The 24,305-nt window shown below is 36.3% G+C and overlaps 2 pseudogenes across 1 annotated transcript; one reads left to right on the top strand and one right to left on the bottom strand.

The window, feature by feature from the left end:
* Positions 1 to 1,142: 1,142 nt before the first annotated feature.
* Positions 1,143 to 2,372, bottom strand: LOC143573431 (protein ULTRAPETALA 1-like; annotated as a pseudogene). The gene is made up of 3 exons (XR_013142428.1): positions 2,172 to 2,372; positions 1,598 to 1,915; positions 1,143 to 1,473 (listed from the first exon to the last, which is right to left on the bottom strand). The product of XR_013142428.1 is annotated as a protein ULTRAPETALA 1-like (transcript).
* Positions 2,373 to 9,539: 7,167 nt separating this feature from the next.
* LOC143573437 (pentatricopeptide repeat-containing protein At1g03540 pseudogene) lies at positions 9,540 to 11,098 on the top strand (annotated as a pseudogene).
* Positions 11,099 to 24,305: the final 13,207 nt, after the last annotated feature.

Here is a 24,305-nt window from a genome sequence, read left to right as displayed (position 1 = left end):
TACCCTTTTTTTCTTGCTCCTTTTCTACAAAGTTAAGAAACTTTCATAAATCTGAAGTAAGTTATTGTCGCCCAACACTCTTAAATAAAATTGAATAACGTATTAATAATTGATGATATATAAAGTAACATTGATAGTAAACTACATATAAATTAGTAGTATCACGTGTAACTTAAATACACGAATTAAATGGTTTTCTAACAGCACTAAACTGTGTTTCTGAGAGAATAACAAAAAAAGATGTGTTTTTAAGTTTTTTTTTTTGTTGGAAGGAAAGGGAAGAAAATGATAAAAAGGGTGTTTTAGATATTCATTAAAGGAAAGAATGGAAAGGAAAAAAATATGTTTGAAGAGTAAAATGGAATGAAAGTGTTTCTTTTCAAATTGAAATGAAGTGAAAGAGAAAGGAAAAGAAAAGAGTAAAACGGAAAAGAAACACTTTCTTTTCCTTTCATTTCCATTCTTTCGGTTTACCCGAGTCTCACTTATTAATGATAGAAAGGAAAAGAAAGGGATGAAAAGAAAAAAAGATGTGTGTTCCCAAGTTTTATTTTGGAAAGAAAGGAATAAAAAGATAAAAACATTGTGTTTAAAGTTTCATTTAAGGGAAGAGAGGAAATGAGATGAAGAAAAATTATGATGTTTTAAAGGGTGAATATTTTCCTTTCCATTTGGAAAGAATAGGATGGAAAAAAACGGAAAAGAAAGGAAAGTAGGAAAATATTCCTTTCCTTTCTTTCACTAACTGAACTCTGGAACGCAAATGAACTCGGGAACATAGCTACCGCCATTCGAGAAAAAAAAATTGGTTTCCTTACACATGACCCCAACTTTTTAGTGATACTTCTGTGTCAAAGAGCATAATGTCATAAAGATGATCACATGGTTGAGGCGAAAATAGCCTAACAGGACAATTAACTTTAACCTTAACCCCTTTTCATGAGACGTAACTTGCCTAACATGACAATAATTGTTTTGACGTCTTTATTACTTTTTTTTATATTTATCCTGACCCCAATAAAAATGGTTGCACGTGGCGTGGCATAGATTTCATGTTGCAAGTGGTGTGGCCAGTGGCTTAGATTTCATTCAACTCAATCACCAATAATAATAAAAAATAAATAAATAAAACCCTTCTCATTATTAACCCAAATGAGCAACAATCCAATTACCAACATCCCAATTTGTGTTCCAAAGTACATAAAATTAAACGTCATAAATTGATCAAGTGAAGGTTAAAGTTAAAAGAAGAGATGAAAAAAAAAAGTGATTTAAAGGCAGGCAGGCTGGTGATTTAGTCAAGCTTTAGAATTTGTAGTGAAGTCAATGCACGTCTGACAGCAGCAGTCAGAAAACCGACAGGTATCACACCCAAAACAAACGCATGTTGTACAACCTTTGCATGTAGTCGACCGCACACAACCTCTATACACTCTACGGCTTCCTCTTTCCTCTTCATCATCACATGTTAATCTAAAACACACAAGGGACACATTCATTAATAATAATAACAACACGTGTAGGATACGTTTAGCAATACCCTGATAATAATAATAATAATAATAATAATAATAATAATAATAATGTTACGGCATACTTTTCGTAAGGCATATCAGAACACTTCCAATCATCATCAATAAGAGCATCATGGTACGCCCGACATTCGTCTTTAGTGCGTAGACGAAACCTTCAGTTCTTATCGCACTGTGTGCATCTAACAAACTCGTCTCGATGGCAAGCCCGACAGGTGTTGACAGTAATCTTGGTGAGGTCAAAGCTCGGTTGTAATACTTGAGAAGTGCGGTTTTAGATAAAGGAACCTTTTCTCCATCAACAATCACCCAAATGTTATTCTTCCATTTCCTTGCAATTTCCCTACCTGAATGCTTCTCAAATGTAGCTGGACTCAATTTATCTAAACATAACACAATCACTTAATTAGAATTATAGGAGTACTATTCAATCTCATTTCCTAAACCCTAAAACTATGCATATGTAACATTAGGTCAAAGGCACAAAAACATAACACAAACTTTAATGTTCTGGAATGTGACAAAATCATGGATTAATATTATAAATCTGAGATATTATGTTGTTTCAAAACATAACATCAAATGCATATAACACATTCACACACAAGTAACATAACATGCAAACGAGTAATAAAACACCTTCTTCACAACCAGGGGTGCAATCACAGCTGATTTCGAGATCACCATTAGCAAAGACCCGAAGCGTACCAACAGCATCACCATAGCAGTAGCTAGTGCACCCGCACGTGACCTCCACGTGCCCATCGGCCCACACATCTCCTTAACCTCCTCCTCACTAAACATCGTCAATCTGCCATCCTCAACAACCGCCGCCGCCATCTCTTTTTTATCGTACAACGAAACAAAAACATACTAGTATTAATTTGTTAAGGATTAATTCGAAACAAAATAACCAGATAGAATCCAAATGGGCCGATATCTTACTACAAATATTAGTTATATAGAATGCAAAAGAGATGGATTGGATGGTGTTCAACAAACAGGCATGTTCAAGATCTGGCAGAGTTGCAAAAGTGTTGAATGTTATGTGCGAGAGAGAGAGATAGAATTGAAAGCAAAAGGGTTTCGTGAGTGCGGTGGAAATTAATATTACCAGATCAAGGATGTCACACTCACATTTTTCTAAAAACAAAGTACATTATAATATACGCATTGAATAGTGTATGGTGGTCAGTTTTTAGAAATTCGGGACCTGGAAAAATGAAGCGGAATGAGCCGGCTGGGGGTATAAGCGTAAATAAAAGATGGGTTGTGATGTAATAGATTCAGGGCTAAAAGTGTAAACAAGTAGGCAGTGCATGACATGGCCTATGTAATGTAATAGATATAGATGATGTTGAACCCAATACCCTCTCTGTGTTTGCTGCCTTTGTGAGATTGTCATATTTGTACTTTACGATTCTCCTTTCGAGATTTACTTTGTTTTTTTCAATGACAATGAATAAATTCTGGTTAATTACTTGAGGCAATCTATTTGGTAAAAGACAACCACATAGCATAGCACTATGTAACCCAAGCCATCTCCACTTTGGTGGGATGGTAAAGGCTTTGGTCTTTGGGTGAGAGGTCCAGAGTTCGATTCCTGGCAATGATGGTATATTGTAAATAGTAGGAGGAAAGCATTAACATTCAAAAAAACAAAACTATGTAACCCAAGCTACTATCTTCTGATTCAGGAAAAACTGCCGCTTGAAGGCTCACTACAGTAAAACCTAGTTAGAATCAAATTCGAACTTGAAACATTACAGTTTTGAGCTCAAATCTTCACTTCCTCTTCAAAATCAGTTGACTGAAGCTCATTGGCTAATGTAGAAATATATTTAACTATAACTACAAAATGAAAAGTAAATATAAAAATTAAGAAAACATTTATAAAAATATATCGTTAGGGTAAGGGTTAATTGATTTAAGTCAATTGGTTAGGTTTACTCTGACTTGTAAAAAATATTAACATGCGTTAAATAAAAAGTGATTTTGTAGTTTGCAGGCGTTTCAAGGACATACATCACCTACCTTACCTACACTTGGTGGCCGTGGTAAATGACAAAAGGAGTTGCTGCGCATGAAGGTTGTCTAACGTTAGGCAGGTGGGTTCTTATTTTAAAACAATGGAATTCAATAATGCTACATAAATGGTTGCTATAAAAAAACATTATTGGTTGGTATAACTATTTTTCTATTAACATTACATTAGTCTTTCTGCGTACCTCTAAATAATCACATTACTAATGTGAATTTATGTAATCCATCAAATCTCAATCAGACTTGCTGAGATTTTTGTTAAAAAAGAAGCATATCTGAATTTTTTGGCTAACCCGTTGGATGAACGTTTAACTATGTGCACGACTAACATTTCAGTCTTTGGATGGAGTTTAGAGAAACATGCGTGTGTGGATCTAACATGGGTTTCCCCTCTGGTGGGTTTAATGAGTATTGGTTTCATGGTCGGACATGTTGCTCTAAAAGCTGCTTCATGCAAGGTGACTAAAACATGAGAATGTTTGTCTTGACAATCAACATGTATTTATACCTTTTGCATTTGACATTTTTGGTTTCCTTGCAATGAAGCTGTGAAACTACTTAGCCAGTTCAATGGGTCATGCATAGTAATATTATATGATTTCAAGATCTATCAATGTAGTTTTTAAAAGATTGAGTTTTGAAATTAAAAAGAGTTAACAGCACAGCTTGTTACGCGTTTGTCTTATGTCTTGGCACAAACACTATATTTATTAATTAATAATTCTCTGTATCTTTGCATATTTTTTTCATTTGAACACAATTATAACATATTAGTGTTAATCAACTTACTTTTATTTGTGTAAGGTAAGCTAAAAGGTAACGAAAACAATTTTATCTTTTAATATTTTTTTCATTTGAAAACAATTATAACATATTACATATTCATGTTAATCAACTTACTTTTATTGGTGTAAGGTAATCTAAAAGGTAATGAAAACAATACATATTCATGTTAATCAACTTACTTTTATTGGTGTAAGGTAATCTAAAAGGTAATGAAAATAATTGTATCTTTTGATATTTATTTCATTTGAAAACAATTATAACATATTCATGTTAATCAACTTACTGTTATTGGTGTAAGGTAATCTAAAAGGTAATGAAAACAATACAAGTAAATAAGAGTTAGTTTTTTTTGTTTACGACACTCAGTGATTTCCATTTTTCAGCATTTCGATACCAAGACCAATTTCGATATCAAGACCAACTTTGTTAAGTTTTGTTGTTAAATAGAAGGGTATATCAATCATTTACAGATTATGAACAAATTATGGAACTGCCTCATACTAATACCACTTTAAAAAAGCTCACCTTCTCCGTCTCCACCTTCATTTCCTTTTATTTTGTCCGATCAAACTCTCTTGTGCTGCATCCCTCGCATATTCGTTGTCAGATTCAACACCACTTTATCTTGACTCCCATACTTTCATCACCCATTTGCCATTCATCCTCACCATTAATCTAATCTCTTTACTTTTGTACACATTTTGCGTGCTTATAAGTTAAATCCAAGTGGATACATTAAGTTTTACGGCTGAAAGTCTTATTGGTGGATTCCGACTTTGTTAACAACCCATTTGAAGAGGTAGGGTCCCGCACCCACCTAGAAAGAATAGAGACCTCCTCGGGTGTGTCCACACCTTCCGCGGAGCATCGCTACTTACCAATAAATCTAACAACTGAGAAAGAATGTGACGTTGGCAGAGGTCCCACCTTACGCCATGCATCACTTCTGACATTCTAGAAGGATTGACTCTAAGATCATTCTAGGTATGACACAAAAACGAAGTATCTTGGTGAAAAATACCTCCAGCTAGTAACAAGGTGACAACACATCATCAATAGCACTACATAGTACGTATATTATCATCAGTCAGCTGATTTTACCCACCAACTTTCCTTGAGCATGTGTTGGCTCACTGATTGGTGGATCTTCTGACAACGCAGCTGACCAATTCCCTTTTCTCCTACCCCTCGGCTATAAATACCATCCTAACACCAACGGTAAGAGGATTCCAATTCCACGCACAAGTATTCTCTAGTACTTGACTCTCATATATCTTACATGTACTCATACTGATTCCTACGTTAGAAGGAGAAGGTGGTTACGAGAAGACCACCCCCCCATTCTCCTTCTCGTAACGAGCTCACGGTGTTCTGTTTTGTAGGTTACCCCACTCAGATTAACCGGATTGTGTATCACCCCCGCAGGAAATACAAACCTCAACCTAAGAACTAGTTATCTAGGCTGAGGGTCGAACCATTGTTTCTTCACCATTTCAACACAGAAGTGATTAGGTGATAACTACATTGAGGTGAGGCAATAGGAATAGATGCAGACGTGAAGAAGATGTGTACCACGTGTAAAATAATTTCACAATAATATAATTTGACAAACATTATTCTCCCTTTTTTAGCAACATTTAACCAATAACGAGGAAGATTTGTGTCTTGTTTATAAACCAAATAAAGTATAAGATATGGCTGATTTTCTATCACAAATCGGGGCTCCATTCCAGCCAGGTTAGCAAAAAACAAACCATAATAAAAAAACATAACCGTTAACCAAATTAACCATAACTAAATAAAATCGAAAATTATTGTTAATAAAAATTTGATTAATCGGCACTCGGTTATGACTACGGATAACATGTCCTCCGACTTTAACCGAAACCCAATTAAACCTTGTATGTTAGTGGTTTTTTTCTTCTTTTTATCAAATTTTATGTCTATTCCATATCTTATACCTCCATTGTCATTATTCCATGCCAAACACACGTAATGGTTGATTTGTTCTTTTTGTCATATATTGGGGCTCTACTTTAGTCAGACCACTACTTACTATGAGTCTATCAGAGACCCAAGATGAGATAGGCCCAGATAAAAAAATAGAATACATGATAAGGCCCATTAGAGATGTTCAAAACGGTTTAGGACTAGGAACCGGAACCGGTTCCTATATCCAAAACCTCCTTTGAAACCGGTTCCAGGCTCGAACCGGTTCTCCCACCCTCGGACCCCTAACCTATGGAACCGGTTCTTACCGGTTCCTAACCCGGTTCCTGCACTGTAACCGGTTCCAACCGGTTACAGTGTAAATTTTTTTTTTTTCGTTTTTCGTTTGCGATTTGGATTCTAAACTACGATTCGTATTTGTATAGCATGAAAAATAAACAAAACAATTAACATAAAATTCATTTTATTTACTTTAAGAAGTTCAAAAAAAAAACGGTTACATGTTTTAAAATCTTCAAAAACAAACTAACAAAACATTAAACTTATAAATATAAAGTTGTGACATATTATTTCTAGAAAAGCCTTCTTGTTCGTCGTAATTATTGAGCGGCGACTTCTTCCTCGGAATTACTTGTAGAAATGCCTTCTTGTTCGTCGTGCACTCGAACATCAAGTAGTGTTTCATCTTCGATAGTGGTTAAGTGTTGAATACGATCGATTGAGTCCAAGTGATCCTTTAAGCAAATGCACATCTCCACCGACTCCGAATTTAGTCTTGTTCTTCTCACCGATATTACCCTGCCACTAAGAGAAAAAGCGGATTCCGAAGCTACCGTAGAAGCTTGGACGGTTAGTAAATCACGGGCCATGGTGGCAAGAATCGGAAACTCGGTTTCCTTTACCTTCCACCAAGCCAAAACATCAAAAGTGTCATATTCCTCTTCGGATAAACCGGTAGAGTAATCATTTGCACTATACCTTCCTAGTTCGCTTGAAGGGGTGTTACCCATTTGTTTTTTAGCCGTTACGTTGCGAACGGTGTTCATAAGGCTAATCATGGGATCTCGTACTCTAGTAGCACTTGAACTTGATGAAGACCCCCCCCCCCCCGGCATAGGCATCTGTATGTTTGACCCATATTTATTTAAATAAAAGTCATACATAAATTTAAAATTCAAGTTAAAATCATTTTTTGCCTCTGTTGAAAAGTTTGGGTCAACTTCTTGCATATCTAAGGTTGAAAAATTTTCGTCTATCACACATTCAACCCCCGTAACATTTAACATTGGGTTTAAAGCGGCGGCGCAAGTAAAAACCGGTGGCAATTCAAGAAAGTATTTTTTTTAATTTAAACTTCATTGGTAATATGATGTTTGAAAACATTGGACTTTTATTTTCAAATTCTTTAAGATTGTTAACGATTAAAAATAACTCCGAAAGAACCAAGGGACTTGTCGGATAATACGTTCCCGATAGTTTCGTAGTTGATGTTTTAAAAACTTCAAGAAAAGTCGATAAGTCATTGATAATTTCCCATTTCTCATTTGAAAAGGGGATTGCCAAATCATTCTCGGCAAGACTATAATGAAACATTTGTAAAGTTTCTCTTTGTTCCAAAGCACTTTGAAACATTATGCAAGTGGAATTCTATCGATGAGGTACATCACAATTAGCTCCCAAAGCTTTTCTTCCCGTATCTTTACAAAATTTTCTATAATCCATTTGTCTTTTTTTACTTTTCTTAAAAACTTCATGTATCATTAGTCTAAAATCGTTTATAACCGATGTAACCTCATCCGAAGTAAGTCCGTCTTGCACGATTAAATTAATGATATGTGCAACACACCTTGAGTGAAAAAATACACCATTGCAAATCGGCGTATATTTTAATTTTAATTTATCAACCGCCGATGTATTATTCGACGCGTTATCAAATGCCATTGAAAATATTTTATTTTCTAGTTTATAAGTTTTTATAACATAATCTAAAATTTCAAGTAAATTATCTCCCGTATGTGGATACTCAAAGAGTTCGAAAGCAATGGTGCGTTTCATCATTTCCCACGATGACGGGTCTACCCAATGAGCGGTGACACAAAGATAAGATTCGGGTAGACCATGTGGAGCCGACCAAACATCACTAGTTAAGTTTATTCCCGTATTTATATTTTCAAAATATGCAATTAGTACCTCTTTGGCCTTCTTCCACAATTTTAAACAATAACGTTTAAGAGTATGACGACTTACGTGAGTGTATTGTGGTTGAAGCGTATCTCGAATCATGGCGGTTAAGCGAGGGTTGTCGAAGTTGCTAAACGGCAAAGCTTCTTGAATCACAAACTTCGCCATACGATCTTGAACTCGATCAATTTGGTATGTAAATATTCCGCCTTCACTATCCATTTGCGTTTGTTGCGAATCGACGTTCTTTTTCAACGCCTTGCAATACGGTTTTTCGATGTGTTTCTTCAAATTTGAATTCGAAAGTGGGTTTAAATAAACCCCACAAAACTTGCACCGAGCCTTCAATGAATGGTCACTCAATTCAACCAAATCCCAATTGCACCAAATCTCTTGATTACGATTATGAGGTACAATACGAACGAAACTTGGTTCAGCGTTGGAACCTTGACCAACCGATGATTGTGAGGCAGCCATAACAACAAATATGAATATAGAAGAAGAGAAAACAAGAGATTAGAGAACTCAAAACGTTGTAATAACGTTTTTTTGTATTTTTTTGCGTTCGGGTTTGCGTTTTGAGTGTTGTGATGAACCCATGACACCAAATACCTATTTATACTAGTAGTGGGGTGCTTGGGGGAGCCAAAAAACGGCTATTTTTGACCCCAACGGTCAAAAAACGGCCAAAAAAAACAATTTCCAACGGCTATACTCGATCCAACGGCTAGAACCGGTTCCGGTTCCTACCCGCCCCCACTCAGAAATGCAAGAACCGGTCACGGATCATCGGGTTGAATCAGATAGGGTCCGGTTCCTACAAAAAACGGGTAGGAACCGGTTCGGTTCCGGTTCGGTTCCAGGAACCGGTTTTTTTGATCATCTCTAACTGGCCCATGACTGTTGGGCTTTTGCTTCACTTTCTTTTTTTTTCCTCCAAACAGAAAACTGAACCACCGGCAAGCCTCAGCCCTCGCCGTTAGCATCAGTCCGCCACTTCAGACGGCGGGTCGCCACAACAGACTTTGTTTTTTGGTTTATCGTAAGCTTTTCTGTTCTGTAAACATAACTTGTATGATTACATATTTTAGGATATTATTTATTAGCTAGTTGCATAGGGGAAAATAAATAAATAAAGCTTGATGAATATCATTTCCCTCTGCAAAAACAACCTACTTTTTGATGCCATACATGTTCTAAACACCACTCATTCCCATCAACATTTCACCAATAAACCCATCCTATAAGCTATTCTCTTACAAACATGTACAAACTCCAATTCCTTCACTCACGGCCTCCAATTGCACTCTCATGTTATCAAAACCGGGCTCCAAACCGACCGATTTGTCGGCAACAGCCTGCTCGCCCTTTACTTCAAACTATGCTCCAATTTCATCGAAACCAACTGGGTGTTCGATGGACTCTATTATAAAGATGTTATCTCCTGGACTTCCATGATTTCGGGTTTCATTCGTGTCGGAAAGCCTTGTTTTTCGATTGATTTGTTTAAACAAATGGTGGGAATTGGTGTTGAGCCCAACGGGTTTACGCTGTCTTCGGTCTTCAAGGCGTGCGCGGAAGTTGGAGACCTGAATCTTGGTCGGGGGTTACATGGGATTGTTGTTAAGCGTGGGTTTGATAAGAATCATGTCATTGCTAGCTCATTGATTGATATGTATGGTAGAAGTTTTGTTTTGTATGATGCACGTAAGGTGTTTGATGAAATGCCTGAACTGGATCCGGTTTCTTGGACTTCGGTTATTTCTGCGTTTACTAGAAACGATTTGTTTGAAGAAGCGTTGGTGAGGTTTGTGTCAATGATGAGGAGCCATCGAATGTCTCCAGATAGGTTCACGTTTGGAACGGTTTTGACCGCTTGTGGGAACTTAGGTAGGTTAAAGCAAGGTAAACAAGTGCATTCTAAGGTTGTTACATCTGGTATTCAAGATAATGTGGTTGTTGACAGCAGCTTAGTTGACATGTATGGTAAATGTTGTTCCGTTTATGAGTCTCAAATGGTTTTTGATAGAATCACCGCACCAAACTCAGTGAGTTGGTGTGCGTTGCTCGGTGGATACTGCCAAATGGGTGATTTCGATACTGTTATTAACGTTTTCCGAGCAATGAAAGAGGTTGATCTTTATAGTTTTGGAACCATAATCCGAGCGTGTGCGGGCTTAACAGCTGTCAGACATGGAAAAGAGGTTCATTGCCAGTATTTAAGGAGGCACACGTGTCAATCTGTTATTATAGGGTCGGCTTTAGTTGATCTGTATTCGAAATGTGGATGTATACACTTTGCTTATAGAGTTTTCAAACGCATGCAAACTAGAAATATGATAACTTGGAATTCAATAATTAGTGGGCTTGCTCAAAACGGGCAAGGTTTAGATGCTATTCACATGTTCAATGATATGATTAAGTCGGGGATCAAACCCGACAACATTAGCTTCATTGCTGTTCTTTTTGCTCGTAGTCATGCTGGTTTGGTTGATGAAGGGAAATAATACTTTATGTTAATGAAGAACATGTATGGAATTGAAGCGGGAATTGAGCATTATAGTTGCATGGTTGATCTTTTAGGGCGTGCATGCCGGTTAGAAGATGCTGAACATTTAATAATGGAGTAGAGTTTTAAGGATGACAAATCTCTTTGGGCAACATTGCTTGGTGCTTGTGCTACTAGTAGTGATTTCATTGTTGCAGAAAGAGTTGGTACAAAGATGATGGATTTGGATCCGGATTATCATTTGAGTTATGTACTTTTAGCTAGTGTTTATTGTAATAATGGTAAAACCTACCACCCAATAGGTGGGATTCGGTTTATATAACACAATATTACAATAATGATACATCAAGAAAATAAAATTACAAAACAAGACAATAAGTTATTATTTCACTTTAACATCCCCCATCAAGCGAAACGGTGGTGGACCAAGACGCAACATGGCACGGAAGAACTCGAACTGAGAGCGTTGAAGACTCTTAGTGAAAATATCTGCCACCTGAAGGTTAGTAGGAACAAACTTAGTGTACAACCGTCCGGAAGAAACCAATTCACGAATGAAGTGATAGTCCAGATCGATATGCTTTGCCCTTTTATGTGCCACTGGGTTTTGAGTCATGAAAAGAGCACTTTGATTGTCGCACAAAAGAGTAGGTCGATCTGGAGGCAACGCATGAAGCTCACGCAACAAGTGAGTAACCCAGATGATTTCGGCTGCAGTATTTGCCATTGCACGATATTCGGATTCACAGCTAGAACGAGACACAGTAGGCTGTTTCTTCGCACTCCAAGAAATAAGGTTACCACCAAGAAAAATGGAGTAGCCATAGGTAGACCCCCGGGTCTCAATACATCTTGCCCAATCGGCATCCGTGTAACCAAGAATATTAACACGTGCGGGTTTTTGAAAAGTAAGCCCAAAAGAGATAGTACCTTTAACATACCGAAGGATACGCTTGACACACTGAAATGAGTCTGAGTTGGACCATGTAGAAATTGACTGACCTGATTAACAGCATAAGAAAGATCAGGCCGAGTGATGGTGAGATACTGAAGAGCACCAACAAGCGAGCGATATAGAGTGACATCCGGAAAAGGATCACCTGTGGAAATAAAAGTCTCGTGCGGCGCAAGAGGCGTTGAAATAGGCTTTGAGTCAAGCAACCCCGCTCGTTCAAGAATATCATGCGCATATTTAGATTGACTCAAGAATAAACCAGTTTCCGTGTGAACAACTTCAAGACCCAAAAAATAATTAAGATCACCAAGATATTTAATTGAGAATTCCTTATCAAGATTAGTGATAAAGGATTTAATAACATGCTCCTGATTACCCGTTAAAATTAGATCATCAACATAAACAAGGAGATACAGGAGACACGATCCTCGGCTATAGATGAACAAGGATGGATCTGCCCGACTACAAGTAAAACTATCATTAATTAGATAATTACTTAGTCGTTGAAACCACGCACGAGGGGCCTGTTTAAGTCCATAGAGCGCCTTTTTGAGTTGGCAAACATAACCCGGAAACTGAGCATGAGCGAAACCGGGAGGTTGCTCCATATAGACCGTCTCATGTAGATGCCCGTGTAGGAAGGCGTTTTTAACATCCAACTGATGGAGCTTCCATTGATTGATAACAGCCAGAGATAGAACTGTACGAACAGTGGAAGCTTTTACAACAGGACTAAACGTGTGAGAAAAATGAGACCCGATACCTGAGTGAACCCTTGTGCAACTAAACAGGCTTTGAAACAATCTATTGTACCATCTGAATTATATTTTGTGCGAAAAACCCATTTGGAACCAACAACATTTGCTTTCTTAGGACGCGGAACCAAAGTCCAAGTATCATTATGCTGAAGGGCCGTCATTTCATCATGCATGGCGGCCATCCATTGAGGATGTTTGGCTGCCGATTTAAACCCTTTCGGATCTTTAGAGGAGAAAAGAGCAAAGTGCAACGGGTTAGAGTCCAAGAAAGCAAAATCAGCAATATGCTTTGGTTTGAAAATACCAGCTTTAGCGCGGGTCGTCATGGGATGAACAGATGATGTGGATGGAGTTGAGGTACATGTTTGTGGTGGTGGCATGAAAGATTGTGTTGAAGCAGTGGCGGGTGTAGGTGAGTGGGCCGGTGAAGGTGAATGGGTTGGTGGGGAATCTGGGAATGGTTGAGAAGAAGTAGGATTTGGAGTATCATGGGTCGGTTGGCTAGGGGTGATGGGTGAAGCATTATGGGTCTGCTGGGTAGAGGAAGTTGTTGGGATAATTGTAGGTTGAATGCATGAGGTACATGGTGTAGCGGGCTGCAAAGTGTGTGTAGGTGAGGCTGGATTAGAAGAAGTATTTGGAGAGGGTGAAAAATGTGGCTGGGAATTATGCAATTCATCTACAAAGCTTGTTAAAAGCAAGTTGTTCATAGTAGACGAAGTAGACAACCCGGCAAAAGGATAAACGTCCTCATTGAAGCGAGCATGCCGAGTAACATAAATTCGAGATGTGAGAGTATCTAAACATTGATATCCTTTATGTTGAGAAGAATAACCAATAAAGACACATGGAAGACTCTTGGGCGACAACTTATTAGCGGCATAATCCCGAAGATACGGGAAAACTTGACAACCAAATGCTCGAAAATTATAATAATTAGGTTGGCAAGAATACATGAGCTCAAAAGGTGATTTGCCATTCAATACTTGACTCGGCAAACGGTTAATGATGTAAGTAGCTGAAGTAAAAGCATGAACCCAATAGTTGGCAGGAACATGAGAATTGAAAAGCATAGCTAACCCGATTTCAACCACATGACGATGTTTTCGTTCGGCTCGTCCATTCTGTTGAGGCGTATATGGACAAGAGATACGGTGAAAGGTGCCGTTAGCTTCAAAGATGCCACGAACAGTATTATTAATAAATTCTGTGCCACCATCACTTTGAAATATTTTTACCTTTCTTTCAAATTGTGTTTGAACAAACCGTAAGAAAGCTGTTAATACCGAAGCAAAGCCCGACGTTGTCTTAAGCGGATAAAACCAAGTAAAGCGGGAATAGTCATCAATAAATACCACATAATAAGAATAATTCCCAACAGATAAAAGTGGTGCGGGTCCCCACAAATCACAATGGATTAAATCTAATGGATATGAAGCACGCTTATCATTTATTTCAAACGGTAAACGTTGTCCCTTTGCCATTTGACAAGAAGAGCAAACTATAGGTTTTGGCAAAACAGAAGTAACCGATAAACAACCCAATTTATGCAAAAAAGAATTAGTATCAAATGCCACATGGCCTAAACGATTATGCCAAGTTTCAAAAGAAGCTTTAGTGGAGGAAACCGCCATTAAAGCTTGATGTCCATCTTGAAGCACATATAATCCATTCTCACACTTTCCTTTAGCTAGAGCCCGGCCCGTTTTGCGATCCTGAATAGTAAAAAAAGGTTGAGATAACAAAACATCAACGAGGTGGTCCATTGTAAGTTTGCTGATCGACAACAAATTTTTTGTCAAGTGTGGGACAACTAAGACATCCCGTAACCGAATATTATCAGATATATAAGACTGAGCCGTATGAGAAATGTTAAGAGTGTGACCATTACCAAAGGTCACATTAGCCTTACCAACAAAAGGAGCAACATTATTAAGGTGGTTAGCCGAAGGGGTCATATGAGCGGTAGCACCCGAATCAACATTCCAATCCGGTGTGTGATTAGAAACGTGACACTGGGCATGAAAGGCTTGAGCAAGGTTGGCATCAACAGGAACCACTTGATTAGCATATGATGGAAGATTGGGGCAAAGATCAGCGGAATGACCTTCTTTTTTACACAACTGATAATAGACTGATCGACGCCCACGCCCACGGCCGCAACCACCCCCGCGACCTGAAAAAGAAAATCTTCTTCGTCCACGGTTTGAAGAGGGCAAGAACAATTCATGACTCTCTGCTTGAGAAAGAAGATCACGAAACGTCGGTTCAGCTTTAGATGCACGAATGGAAATAGAGAAATTCTCAAAGAAGCACCCAAACCATATAAAAACCAATGTCGTTTATCCATATCCTCCACTGGTTTACCAATTTCAGCGAGTTGATCACATAAATTCTTGAACTGACGACCAAATTCTGAAACAGAAGAGGTACCTTTTATCAACTGACGTAACTGATCTCTAAGATTCTGGAGAGCGGTCCAGATTTATGCAGAGGTGAATAACTTCAGAAGCAGCCTCCTCAGAAAGGGAGGCATTTAGAAGAAGAATAGCACGTTGATCAGATGAGGCATGTTCAGGATTCGGAATAGACTTGCCTTCAACAATGATGTTAGTAGCTGGACAAGGAACTGATCCATCAACATTAGGGAGAAGTTGTTGATATGCAAGAATAGGGACCATTTGATTCTTCCACTTCAGATAGTTTGAGCCATTAAGTTTGATGTTGATCATGTGTAGCAAGGGGGAAGAGAAGCATCAGAAGAAGTAGAGGAGGCCATGGCAGGGAAGTAAGGGGCGGCTAGGGTTTAGAGAGGGGAATAACTGGCTGAGACCATGTAATAATGGTAAAACCTACCACCCAATAGGTGGGATTCGGTTTATATAAAACAATATTACAATAATGATACATCAAGAAAATATAATTACAAAACAAGACAATAAGTTATTATTTTACTTTAACATTTATAGAACGATTGGGCGGTGGGACGAATCGGGTAAGATTATAGAGCTTATGAAAGAAAGAGGAATTCATAAAACACTTGGGAAAAGTTGGACTGATATAGATGTACTCCAAAACGTTAACTAGTTTGAAGGTGTGAATATCTTCACACCTTTGAAAATGCAATGCCATTTTTTTATATGTGAAGTTTTATTAAAAGTTATGAAAATATCTCAACATGTTTAATAGGATTCCAAATCTCTCATGTACAATTCAAGAATCCCTTAATCCAAATCAAGGAACTATTCATACATTGTTGAATCGAAATAAGGAATCTCAATCTTTGATAATTTTGTCATTATCCAATATTCTAATTGTTCTCGAATAGGCCCATAATCCATGTAGCTAGGGTTGTAAACGAACCAATTCGCACGAGACTTTGTTCGTGTTTGTCAGTTAAGCTTTTGTTGGGCAACGAATGGTGCACAAACACTCAGACTGAACGAAAATTCGTGTTCATGCTCATTCATTAAGGAATTGAGTTTGTTCATGTATGTTCGTTAATATTGTAAAAGAACGGAAACATACACTAATGAACAACACTATTGGATGTAACCTGACGCTAACGAACATTAGTGAACGACCCTAACAGGCATACGAACAGAAACAATATAAACAAACAAACATAAATGATTACATATTAGTTTGAGAATAAAGTTCATAAATCCACACAAATTCAGATTGTATAGTCATTCAAAAATGGATTTGTTTGTCTGGATGTACAAGCCATTGAAGCACAACCGTATAAATTATCAACGCTGATTTAAGGTTTCGAGTTTTTCATATTTTCTTTGTATCTCCTCCTACAATTTTTAAAATACGATGTTTTATAACATCAAATTTACATGTCCTTATTTTATCACATCTAACATTTTTAGCTCTTAGTGTGAGAAAATTTTGTGGCAAAAAAAACCTTAAAAAAATTAAAGATATAATAACTCAAAATATAAATAAAAAATTTAAAAAACAAAAATGTTTCCACCGTCTTTCTCGTTAATAAAATTAATAAAAAAAGATGAAAAATACACAATTTCGAGAAAAAAAGACACAATAACGAAAAAAAATACAATAACGAAAAAAACACAATATTGAGTAATATAACACAATATCTAAGTAAAATGACACAATTAATGATAAAAAGAAAACAAATAATACAATGATAAATAAAAAGATACAATGATGTTTTTTACTCAACATTGGGTCGTTTTTTTAGAATGAGGAAGATGGTGGAAACATTTTGTTTTTATTTTTTTTTTCTAATTTAATTATGATTATATTAAAGGGTTTTAATTGTAACCATATATCATTCTTATATTTGTCCCATTTATAGAATAACTTGACCCCAACGTTTGAACGTGAATCTTTTTTGTAATAACTTTTTTTATATATAAACTATTGAATATTATCAACGGCCTTATTGCAACGCACACATTTGTGATGGTTTAGACGTTTTGTATTAATGATATCAACGATGTAAATGCTTTGTTTTCTTATATAAAGTTACGTATGTTATGAACGCACCTTCAATGATCGGGGTTCGTGGCAACATTTTAACGTTAGTTATTTTCACAGTTTTATGCCCGACCCCTTTCAACTCACGAGTTTGTGACAACGTTTCGATGCTAGTTCCTTTAACGGTTTTTACATGCCGCTACGTAGAGGTCTTATGTGCTATTTGTCTTTATAATGGTAAAATGTCTGCAGTCTGTAGACCACTTATGCAGACATCTATAGTAGAAGAAGTAGACCAAACCTTTGCAGTATGCAAGAAGAAGATTGTTTTATTTTTTAACGTTTGTAGACTATTAAAATAAACTAAAATGTTTAATGAAAATTGGATTTTAATAATCCAAACTATTGAGCAATGGTCAAAATCCCAACTATCAATTTGACTAATGGCAACCTAACTTTCAGTTTTGTTACCAATAATGATCTCAACTTAACAAATTGTTAACTTTGTTAGTTAATGATGACGTGACGTGTGATGTGGAAAACTTTATACGTTTTTTTAAATATACATGTTTATTTATCATTTTTAAAATCTAATATATATACTTATTTTATTTGCCATTTTATAATGGATTACTAAATCTTTTCACATATTTTCTTTAAACTAATTTATAGGTAATATTTATTCTTTAAACATAAAACATATATAGAAAAAAAAGCCAATCTTCAACGTCATCTTCATCATCATCGCCACGAACCGCCGACCACCATTAACATAGTCTAGCCTCCGGCTATATTACCCATTCTCGCCAGCCACATCCACAAGTCTTTGGAGAGAGGGGAAGATTACAACCATATCGCTCTCTCTCTCCCTCTTTTCGTCTGCCACTATCACCAAACTGCCCACTATTGTTGCAGGTTTTCCTGATAGAATAATGATCACAACAGTTGCCGATTCCAATACATGTTATCGCCGCCCTTCACGTTTTAGACACTCGATTCCGACACCTAATATAGGGTTTTACGGAGGTGGCGGTTTAGGAGGGGCACGACTGTGGAGTGGACGCCACCTCCGGTGACTTTGAATTCCCTGTGACCAGGCACCACCGCACCAAACGACTCCTCCTCCTACAAAACCATCACTCCCAAACATCAACGACACGTCGACACGTATATTCAATTCTTGGTCGGCGTAGGTGTGCAACGGCGGCGGAATCGGGGTGGAGGGGCAGGGGCTGGCGGGAGTTGAGGGTGGAAGAAGAGGATATGCATTTCTATGGTTTGAACATGTGAAAATAATCTGAATGAAATAAAAGACGAGAAGAGGCCAGAAGATGTGAGAAGTGGTTGGTCAAAATATGCGCGAAAAAGAGGACGCACATCCATTTTTAGTGAAATCCTTTTTTAAAAAACCAAACAATCTACAGGCCTAAATATTTACGTATTGTTTGCATGACACAGAAAAAGAGATTAAGAAGATATGTCTGGGAAAAAAAACACCTTAAATTCTTAGTACTAGTAAAAATTATTTTGCGGCCAGTGGTCTTGGTACACCCACATAGCCGACTCTTCTATTGCACCACATATATTGTGAACTTTTTTATCTTGACTACTAAGTACCAATCATTGTACTTTTAATAAAATCTAAGAGGATATCTTTTCAATCTAATTCTACCAATCATTGTTACATTAACAAAAGCAAACGCGATATCTTTCCAATCTAATTCATGACACTTGGTGGGAAGTTCACCCAATATCCTACCTACCATTCAATGGTAATGATAATTCATAATTACGCGTTCGTCATGTTTCATGGAGAGATCATCAATTCTATATGTATAATCAATGCCCAAATCCGGGAGTTCATATTAGATAAAAATATATATAAGTTGTTAAAGTGAATTCTTCTCTTGTTTTTACTGATTGTATCTCATTACCTCCTACTAAATCCCCTAGTCACATTATATCTCTACATATACTTATACGGAGGGTGAACTTGAAGTGCGTTTGGCCTTAATAAATATATTGTTCGGTCAGTATCCCTAAATAACAACATATGCTAATGTTACCAATGCAATTTGATCCTAAATGGTCATACAATGAAGAATTACACTCCCCCCATCTCTCTACAAGTGTCATGGTTTGAAAAAAACAAAATTTAAAAAAGTTTGAATGATTGTATTTTTTTCTTGATAAATTACTATAATGTCCTTGACATATATAAAAATACAAAATTTAAAAAGTATTAATGATTGCATTTTTAAGGGTAAATTTAGAAATCAATTAATAAAGTTTGAAAATGACCATTTGTAATTGGACAAACTAAAAAGAAAATATGGACACTTTCAAAGAAACGGAAGGAGTAACTAATAAATATGTTTAAAGAGCTTAGCCACATTAACTTGAATCAATGATGTTGGTATAATCATTTAAATAAATGATTATATGTATAATCATTTGATATTAATTGTTTTTTTTTTGAATTGTAACTTTTATATTTCATAGAAACATCTAAACGATTTACAATGAAGTGGCAGGTAAGCGGGCAACAAGCTGCGCCGCAACCCCCTTTTGGATAGCAAACCCAATCCGACTAAAAACAAAGTTTTGATTCTTATGGGCTGATACGTTACTATACACAACTTTCTGAACCCTATTCAAAAGGTCCACGGCATCCGGAGCTAAGAAATCAAAAGTGTCAAAGGAAAGGGGATAAACACGTGTTGATTCTACAAACAAGCTCTCTCGTGTTTAGCAACCTTGCCCGATGCCGCCTTCAATGCTGCCTGGCCTGCTACAAATCCAGTGTCCCTAATCCCAACAAGAGGGGACACTCCTGTGAGGTCGACACAAACGTGTTTTTATTTAGAGAAATAATAATTATATTTGAAATATTCTGCTTGTAATATTTGGATTTTGGTTTCTTAGACTTCCTTTCTTTGTTGATTGATCTAAATTATTTTTAAATGTTTTCGTACATGATATGGATCATAATTCATCAATTTTATATTTACCAGTATAATTCATCAATTTTTCATGGTGTCACGTCAATGTCACATCACATCAGAGTCCATTCTTCTCTTTCACAATATAAAGGAAATATTCTCAATTTCACTAATTCCTTCCCTTTAAAAAAAGTAATACTATTGATATATCTAAAATAAAATTAAAATGTAATATAACTAAAATTAATACTATATAAAATATTAACGACTAATTAAACTGAAAACAATGATTAATAACTAATAGATATAAACATAAAATTGAATATATATATATATATGTGTGTGTGTGTGTGTATAGGGGATGGATCTTGCGAGAAGTAATCTTATAATGAGAAGCGCGAGAAGTAAATTCCAGCCATTGATTAGAAAGATCAATGGTGTATGTTACAAGATGGCATTTTTGTAAATATCAAGAAGTTTTAACCAGATTCTAATAGCTTGAAAGGGCATACTAGTAATTGTTGTGCAGCTATCAAAAAAGAACGACTTATGTATCCCTGATTTCACTCTGTAACTCCTACACACAACTGGAGGCGTGAAGTTTTCTTCTCATATCCAACTGATACACACAATCGAAACAATTAAACTCGAGTGATTCCAATCCTTTTAGTATAAGAAGCGATCGGTGTTCTATCAATTATACAACCTTGGTTTTGTAGACGAATTGGGGGTTTTTCGGATGCTATTGGGATCAAACCCTACACAAGGTGTTGAAGGTATGTTTAGCAATTTTATGTGTTGCTGTATTGGTGGGTTGTTGGTTTTTTTATATGATTAGATGTAGGTTATGAAGTTACTTATGCAAGCTTGTTCAAGTAATTATGATTTAGGTTTTCATAGTTGAATACATTAACATCTTCTGGTCAAGTTATTTTGTTTCATGTGTCAGGGTAGTCAATTTACGGAAAAACTAATCTTCTGGTCAACTTGGTTGTTGTGAGGATTTACACCATTTGTTTAGTGTTTATGTGGATTATGTTTGTATATTTATTATTTGGGGTAATGCAGTTATATTGCTATGCACTAGTATTTAGAGGTTAGATTGTTGTTTGTTGTGGTGCATCGGCTGTACAGTTGGTTGTATGGTGTAATTATGTTTGTTGTGTTGGATCATCAGTACATCAGTGCATCTGGTTGTTTTGTATAGTTAGAATTAAGGTTGTCAGATACGGGGTACACAGTTTCTTAGACTGTGTAGATATTAATAAATGAGTGCAGCATGTTGGTGTTGTTGGACGGGCATCAGGTTTATATAGAGTAGTTACTTTTGTGTAGGATGTGTAGACGTGTAAAGTTGTGAAGTCTATGCTTGGGATGCATGTGTTGGTGCATCTTTAAATGTGGTGTCATCTATTATCTTGTGTGTAGTTACTAGTATTATAAGAGTTGTCAGCGTTGTAGATGTGTAACACATTAGTGTATAGTTCAACAATCTAATGTGTGTAAATGTGGTCGGCTGTAGTTAGTAATAATGGATGTTTTGGTAGCCATGTATTTGTTTGAACCTGTACACAGGATGTGCATTCTGTGTGAGATTGTAAATGTAATTACACTGAGTAGCTAGGGGTGGTTATATAAAGCATATAACTGTTAATGTGATTTATAATTGCATCTCAAACTAAAAAGTTCATTCGTTCAGAATGTCCAGTCGTAAATTTATTGCTCTCTTGGCTCATTGTTTTTATTAAGAACATTGTGTTGTAATTAACAAGCTATGATTTTTTATACATATATGTAAACTTTTTTTTTTGTTGGATAGGAAGGAAAAGTGAAAGTTTTGCGAAGAAAACAACGTTTCCAAGGTTTAGAAATTGTGCGTCGAATCCGGTTAATGTGATTTAGAAGACGAAAATATCAATATAAATGGTTAGTTTTCTAATCCATTTTGTTCTTAAGTAATTGTTTTGTTATAAGTTGATGTGGATTACAACTTAATGATTATGAAAATGTTGGATGTGGTTGATGCTTTGTTACAGGTAAGAGGACAATGGATGTAAACGTTGGTCATACAGTAATAAAAATGTTAGGCAAGAAAGTGTTGAAGGCTCAAGTATATTCACATATGGTACTAATATACTTGCAGACTGTGCTTTTGTTGGTGATGCTGAAGCTGGTTGTTCACAATTCTGGTCAGATCTAGAAATTTGCAAAATGTGCTTTTGTTGGTGATGCTGAAGCTGGTTGTTCACAATTTTGGCCAGACCCATAGTTCCGAAAAAGCAATGGTAAGTGGGATGATAGAAGTCGGGCGAACGAGTAAAGAAACTGGTGGTGAACTTTCTTTCAGTTTCGGATTGGTGAACTTTCTTTCAGTTTCGGATTGACACAAATGTTTGACATATCTCTTTTTAAACAACTAATAACTACAACATTGCTGACTAATGTGATAGTGGGTGATGTTGAGTTTACATCACCAGTTATTATTGTTAACTAAGAGCGATATAGTGATAGTGCATGCATACTTTAAAGCGATGAAATCAAAAGTGTGATGGCAAGAAAGGCGAAGGGAAAATCAAAAGTGTTGAAAAGGCCGAAAAGAACTACACGTGTGACCTATCATAGCGATGAAACCGAAGACTCTGCTGAAAGCCATGATACGGATTCGAGTTTCGATGAATAAAAATGTTTTTTTCTTTTATTATATGTTTGCTAAAGTTACGTTGTGTTTCTAACATATGCTATTTTTTTTCTATAGCGGTTTTCATTATCTTATCATACATATGATCAATTCACATTTGTGTACCATTACAATTTTTAATTTTCTATTACAAGTTGTTTATGCGTCATTCACATATCTATGTTTGTATGTATGTATATTCATATGTAAGCTTGTTTGTACACGCATATGTATGTATGTAAGTATGTATGTGTGTATGCGTGCGTGTATGCACGTATTTCTGTGTGTATGAATGTATGTGTGTGTATGTATGCATGCATGCATGTATGTATGTATGTATGTATGTATGTATGTATGTATGTATGTATGGATGTACATATGTATGTATGTATGTATGTATGTACATATGTATGTATGTATGTATGTGTGTGTGTTTATGTGTGTATGTATGCATGGATGTACATATTTACGTATGGATGTTCGTATGTATGTAGGTACGTATGTATGTTTGTAAGTATGTGTGTATGTATGTATCTATGTATGTATGGATGGATGAATGGATGTATGGACGTATGTATCTATGGATGTATGTACGTACGTGCGTATGTATGTTGTATGTACATATAGGTGTATGTATGTGTGCATGCGCGTACAATCAAACGCTTATATATATACAGGTTACGTTATTGTGTGTCAACGCATATCTATATGCTAAAGTATAAGGATGCATGGTTGTATGTATTACTTACAAGACGATGCTTGTCTATGTATTTATGTTATAATAAACTCCTTGAAGATGAACAACTAGCATATCTTAAAGAACTCGACGATATAACCTTCCAATGTAATTCATAGACGCTGTAATCTTTCCCATCCATCATCCTTGCACATTTACATTACATGTGGATATAATAACAACTCCAAGTATAACTTCCAAATCATTAGAGGATTCAAAGACTACAGTTATAATCCTATTGACACATGCTCTAAACTTGTTTGGCATTTCATGCATTTGCTTTAACATACACAACTAACCGCACTAGCAAAAAGACATTTCCTTTAACATATGCAAATAACTGTAATAGCAAAAAATATAGTGGACACACCACATATGAAACACATATGGAACATCAAAAAGTATATCGAACGTGTTTACTTCATATCCAAACTTAAAACCCCTTATATTAATATTTCCAAAACATTCCAAAACCATAACTAATATGTAATAAAAAAAACAACCTGCATACATGTAGCTGCAGTCATAACAAAAGGTTCATCGTCTCAAAACATTTCAAAACAACAATCTATACTTAACGATTATGAAGCATAATATCACTTATTATAACTATTAGACTTAATATTCCAACGGGTCATGCTGCCATGAGAGCTTTCTTAAATTCTAGTTTGTAGGTGTTAACCTCAGATAACATAATCTTTGTAGTGCATTTCATCCTTAAACTCACAACACCTTCTTCACTTCGCTAACTCCGGTCCAAGTCCACAACCACAGTCTATCTACC

This window comes from Bidens hawaiensis, unplaced genomic scaffold, assembly GCF_021521415.1.
Source record: "Bidens hawaiensis isolate Kalapana, Puna unplaced genomic scaffold, B.hawaiensis_p1.1 tig00026425_1, whole genome shotgun sequence".
Taxonomy (NCBI): Eukaryota; Viridiplantae; Streptophyta; class Magnoliopsida; order Asterales; family Asteraceae; genus Bidens; species Bidens hawaiensis.
The sequence above is the reverse complement of the archived record's forward strand: the minus strand, read 5'-3'. Positions and strand labels throughout refer to the sequence as shown.